The sequence below is a fragment of the Prionailurus bengalensis genome, chromosome B1 (assembly GCF_016509475.1).
Source record: "Prionailurus bengalensis isolate Pbe53 chromosome B1, Fcat_Pben_1.1_paternal_pri, whole genome shotgun sequence".
NCBI classification, from domain to species: domain Eukaryota; kingdom Metazoa; phylum Chordata; class Mammalia; order Carnivora; family Felidae; genus Prionailurus; species Prionailurus bengalensis.
Genome location: NC_057344.1, coordinates 62,789,053 through 62,795,702, shown reverse-complemented (window position 1 = coordinate 62,795,702; position 6,650 = coordinate 62,789,053). Strand labels below are relative to the sequence as shown.

General features: G+C 34.7%; 1 pseudogene; it reads right to left on the bottom strand.

Moving 5' to 3' along the window:
• Positions 1-5,997: 5,997 nt before the first annotated feature.
• Positions 5,998-6,243, bottom strand: LOC122468817 (annotated as a pseudogene).
• Positions 6,244-6,650: the final 407 nt, after the last annotated feature.

Sequence of the window (6,650 nt, the reverse complement as noted above, 5' to 3'; positions counted from 1 at the left end):
AACATTAAAAAAATTAAAAAAAAAAAAAAGAAACAAACACATGTCAGCAACCTCTTCTTCAGGGCCCTGGGAACCCTCCTATCACTGTCTTGCTCTTCAGGGTTTTTGATGAGGCACAGGCGAGTCTCAGTCTGTTCCTAAATCTTTTCAGCTTCTACTAAATTTATTATATATCTTTCTTGTTGAACTAAATTGCTGCTTAAAATGACGTCTTCATATTGGGAAATTCTTGCCTTTCTTAGTTATCACAAATTGTTTCATATAGTATAACTAAATTCTATATGTTAGTCCATCATTTAAAAAATAGATTTTTCACACCTATGCTCATAAGTGAGATAGAGTGTTTTGTCATTAAACAGATTTGAGTGGGAAAGACCACATTTGTTTTATAAAATAAATCAGTAATTTCAGAAATTTTTTAGCCTTTTAAATGTGAATTACAAGGAAATCATCAATTTGAAAGCTTGAAAGATTTCTCTAAAGGCTTGTCAGGTTTAACTGACCTCCTTCCGCAACTGTGGTTGAGAATAGTTCTTGGATGACTTTTCCAATTTGCTGCTGAAATAGTTCTCTGTACGGCTTCCAGCTTAAACCTGGAGATTTCATATTGAAATTTACTAGAAACTTATCATTCTCATTTTGATTTTTAGATTTATTACATTTTTAATATTCTTTAAATTTTATCCACATTTTTATAACTTTAGCCGCATTGTTTATTAAATAAGAGAATATAAATTAAAAATTATTTTTTAATAAAAACATTTTAACTGCATTTATTGTATTTATATTCATTATTTTCATCTTTTTCTAAATATTCTAGACTTTTCTTCAATTCAATTACTTTATTAGGAAATATTTCTAAACTTTTACAAGTATTTTACTTTTAATTTATAAATTGATACATTGTAGTCAATGCATTAAAAATAAGAATTAATGTAGTCGTCTATTCAGTTAGACTTTTTTGTGGCTTAGTAAATTGTTATATCATAAATATTGATGTACACTTGAAAATAAGATGTATATGGTATATATATTATAATATAAACAAACTGATGAAGTATTCTTTTATAAGTATGTAGAGTATATATATTTAATATAAGTATAAAATAAAGTGGTATTCATAAAAACACCACACGTTTTCATTTTCTTTGATGCGAATTGTTCAAAAATTGTGTTAAATATATCAGACTTCCTGTGTTGTGGGGCAAAAACCTATAGCTCTACTACAAATAGTGAATATGTCAATGTGTGAAGGCTTGTGTTTTCTGTATTCTATCACTAATAAAATAACTAATATCCACTGACCACACTGAAAGAAAGACTGAAATATCTTTCTCTTCTATGGAAACAGTAATAATAATAATAATAATAATAATAATAAACATTGCTATACCAGAAGAGCTCTTCTATATTTATCAAAGAAGTTGAATTCATAAACACCTCCAGCAAAGAAAGCTTCGGGCTTAGATGGCTTCAATGGCAAATTTCACCAAACACTTGAAGAAGAAATAATATCATTCATACACAATCCCTTCTAGAAAATACAAGAGAATCAACTGGTTTTATGTACTCAGCCTAACCCTGATTCTAAAACCAAAGACATTTCAGGAAAAACAACAACAACAACAACTAAAGACCATTGTCTATTGTGATCATAGATGCAAACATCTTTAGCAAAATACTAGCAAATCAAATTCAATAGTATAAAATATGATAATACAGCATGAGAATCTTGAGAATGCAGGACCACTGAAACATAAAAGAAATCAATCAATACAATTTATATCAACAAACTAAAGAAGAGAAACCATAAATCATTTAAAAATGCAAAAGAGCACTTGGCAAAATTTGACATCCATTCATGAAAAAACTCTCAGCAAACTAGGAATAGCAAGGAACTTCCTTAATCTGATGAGGGACCTTGTTATAGGAAGAGGAAATTTGGACAGACAGAGAAAAAGTGAGAGGACCCAGTGACAAGGCAGCTATGTGCAAGCCAAGGAAAGAGGGCTCAGATGAAACCAAACGTTCCAACACCCTGACCTTGGACTTCAACCCTTCAAAGCTGTGAGAAATACATTTTTGTGGCTTCTGTATCTAGTCTGTGGTACTTTGTTATGGCAGCCTTAGCAAACGAATACAGGTATCCACAAAGAAACAACAGCTAACATCATACTTAATGGTGAAACATTGAATTCTTTTCTACTAAGACTGGGAACAAAGCAAGGATGCCCCCTTTTAACATTACTATGCAAAATCATAGTGAAAGCCCTAGGCAGTGCATTAATATAAGAAAAATAAATAAGTAGTATACAGATTAGAAAGGGAGAAATGATACTATCCCTTTTAATGCACTACAGAATTATGTACATAATCCTTAGGGATCTATAAAAAGGCTCTTATAACTAACAAGTGAGTTTACGAAGGTCACAGGATACCTGGTCAATATACAAAAATAAATTTCTTTTTATTATTATTTTTTATTAAAAATTTTTTAATGTGTATTTATTTTTGAGAGAGAGAGAGAGACAGAGAGAGAGAGAAAGAGAGAGACAGAGAACGAGTGGGTGAGGGGCAGAGAGAGAGGGAGACATAGAATCTGAAGCAGGCTCCAGGCTCTGAGCTGTCAGCACAGAGCCCAACGCGGAGCTCGAACTCACAAATCATGAGATCATGACCTGAGCCGAAGTCAGATGCTTAACTGACTGAGCCACCCAGGCACCACTAAAAATAAATTATCTTTCTATACATTAACAATAACAATTGAAAATTGAATAAAAATGGTACCAAAAAATCTCCAAAAATACAATACAAAAAAAAATAAAATAGGAAGGATCTATCAAAATATATACAGAACCTGTATATATATATATCCACATATATATATATAATATCATTCATACACAATATATATTAGAATTGTTAACAATATTGTTAACATGTCAAAATACTCAAGTGATCTATAGACTTAATGCACTCCTGATCAAAATCTGAATGTTTTTTTGCAGATAGTAACAAAGTACGAAATTTATATGGAAAGGAAAAAGAACTAGAAAAGCCAAAACAGCTTTGAATGTGAACAAAAATGCTAGGAGAACTCAGCCAATTTTAAGACTTACTATAAAGCTATAGAAATCAAGAAGACTGTGTGGTACTAGGGTAGACACACAGACACATAGATCAACAGATCAGAATAGAGAGACCAAAAATAGACCGACACGGATAATGGTCAAATGGCTTTTAACAAAAGTGCAAAAGCAATTCAATGGAGAGGAGAGTCTTTTCAACAAATGGTGATAAAATAATTAAACATCCATGGCCAAACAAACACACATTCCCTCCCCCCACAAAAAACCCCTCCGATAGACCCTAGCCTTGCACTCAAAAATTAACCCCAAGTCATAGATCATAGATCATAGACTTGAATGTGAAAAATAATACTGCTAAATTTCTAGGAGAAAGTCTTTGTGATCTTGGATTATGCAAAGAGTTCTTAGAATTGATTATTTGGTATCTGTGTGATGACAAAAGCACAATTAAAAAAATGGATAGGTTAAACTTCATCAAAATTAAAAATTTCTTTACCAAAGTCACTTTCACTTTTCATGAAAAGACAAACCAAAAACAGGCTAAAATATTTTAAATCACACATCTGATAAAGATGTACTAAATATATATGAAACTCTCAAAAGTAACATTAAGAAAGCAAACACTCAGTTAAAAATGGGCAAAAGATCAGATTAGACACTTCACCAAAGAACACATATAGCAGGCAACAAATGCATAAAAAGGTTATTAGAAAGAAGCAGATTAAAATGATAAGGTATCACTATATACATATTAGGATGGGAAAAACAAACAGATGAACAACAACAAAAAACTCACACAAGTGCTGGTGAAAATATACAAGTGGAGCTCCCATATATTGCTAGTGGGAATGCAAAATTAGAGACAGACACTTCAGAAAATAGTCTAGAAGTTCCTCATAAAGGTCAGTATACACCTATATTACCTAGAAATGATTCCGTAGTGACACTCAAAAGAAATAACTTCTGTTCCCACAAAAAGCTTTGCAAGTATTTTATTCATAATTTTCCCAACCGGAAATAACCCAAATGTTTTTCAATGGGAGAATTCATAAACATTTATGGAACTTCCATGCACTGGAACACTATTGAGCAAGACAAAGGAAAAAATTACTGCCGAATGTAACAACATGGGTGAACTTCAAATGCATTAGGCTGAATGACAGCAGCAAGACGAAGAAGACAACATACTCTGTGATTCTGATTTCTGGACAAGGTAAAACTAATGGGAAGAGAAAAATGGGACAGTGGTTTTGAGGAGCTGGTCACAGAGGACATTATTGGGGGTAACAGAACTCCTCTGTACCTTGCTTATAGTAGTGTCAAAATTGTAGAACTGTACATCAAAAAGAGTGCATTTTACTGTACGTAAATTAAAAAGTGAATAAAGCAAAACAAAAAAATCATGAAGACATAATCAGGAATATCAGACACAGGGTCACCTGAGTGGCTCAGTCAGTTGAGCATCTGACTTTGGCTCTGATCATGATCTCATAGTTCGTGGGTTCCAGCCCCACAGGGGGCTCTGTGATGACAGCTCAGAGCCTGGAGCTTGCTTCGGATTTTCTGTCTCTCTCTCTGCCCTCCCTGCTTATGCTTGCTTTCTCCCTAAAATAAGTAAATAAACATTAAAAAAAAAGAATATCAGATATAAAGTAGGAGAAAGTATTGTAGAGGTGTATTAAGTAATTAATAGAATTTTATTTTTTATGTTTTTTTGGTATTTTTAAAATGTTTTTAGTGTTAATTTTTAAAATTTGTTATGTTACGGTTTCCTTTCTCTCCCAAAAGAAAACTTGGATCAGCCTGTTGGCATTCAATATATTTTTGTCCAAAAAAAAAATAAAGGTAGGGGCACTTGGGTGGCTCAGTTGGTTAATCATCCCACTCGGTTTTGATTCAGGTCATGATCTCACAGTTGTTGGTTTCAAGCCCCAAGTCAGACTCTGTGCTGACAGCACTAAGCTTGCTTGGGAGTCTCCCTCTCTCTTTCTCTCTCTGCCCCTCCCCCACTTGTGCTTGTTCTAGCTCTCTCTCAAAATAAATAAACATTAAAAAATAAAGATAATGGGGGCGCCTGGGTGGCTCAGTCGGTTGAGCGTCCGACTTCAGCTCAGGTCACGATCTCGCGGTTCGTGAGTTCGAGCCCTGCGTCGGGCTCTGGGCTGATGGCTCAGAGCCTGGAGCCTGCTTCCGATTCTGTGTCTCCCTCTCTCTCTGCCCCTCCCCCGTTCATGCTCTGTCTCTCTCTGTCCCAAAAATAAATAAACGTTAAAAAAAAATTAAAAAATAAAGATAATGATTTGTAATGTAATACTTAATATTAACTTGTGATACATTAAAAAAAATTAACGTTTATTTTTGAGAGAGAGAGATAAGACTGAGTGTGAGAAGGGGAGGGGTAGAGAGAGAGGGAGACACAGAATCCAAAGCAGGCTCCAGGCTCTGAGCTGTTGGCATAGCGCCTGCCATGGGGCTCAAACCAGCAAACTGCTAGATCATGACCTGAGCCAATCATGACCTGAGCGGAAGCCTGACGCTTGACTGACTGAGCCACCCAGGTGCCCCTAACTTGTGATACTTAACAAAACAAAACAAAACAAAACAAAAAATATGTCAGGGCTCCTGGTGGATCAGTTGGTTGAGTGTCCGACTCTTGATTTCTGCTCAGGTTGTGATCTCATGGTGGTGGGATTGATCCCAGAGTTGGACTCTGTGCTAAGCATGGAGCCTGCTTGCCATCCTCTCTCTCTCCCTGTCCTTCCACTGCTCTCTCTCTCTCTCTCTCAAAAAAAAAAAGTCAAACATTTTGAATTCTCTGAATATCCCAGTTTAATTTTAATTTGTAACTTTAATTTTTTACACATTAAAACACTCATAATTGAAGTATACTTATTTTATGTACAGTGAGTTAGCATGAAGGTATGTATCTTGAATATCTGCAATTAAGGTAGGCCTCTTGGATGATCCACTCAAGGAGGTTCACTTCATCCAACTTAATAGAACCTCTATCTTTCGCGCACTGACGAAAACACTGGTGGCACATATCGAGGCCATATTTATGGATCAGAAGGCACCATTTTGAGCAGATGTCTCAAGAACCGGGGCCAGATTTCCTGGGATGGCTCCAGGAGAGCTGCTGGTGACCCATCTCACTCTTTCGGATGCAATGAGTCAAAGGCCCAATTTAATTTCTAAATTGAAGACAATTTGCCGCTAACAGGGGTTCTGTAAATGGAAACAAGGAAAATAAGAAATCATGTACAAACTTAATTTTGCCTTTCCTTTTTATTTGTCTCTGACTCTCCTTCCCATTTGTGAATCTAACATTATGCAGCTAACATTATGACTCCATTTTAGAACACAAAGTTTAATAATTATATTTGTTGACAATATTTCTCCTGTTATATCAATCTTCTCATCCTGTGGAGTTTCAATATCAATTCGATAATCATTATACATCGGTACTATAATACTGTTTTCACACTTGTGTTCTTTCTTATGTTCAATCAGTGGTTCTCTTGAGTGCACATTCTTGATTTTTACAGAAAAAATAATTAACAA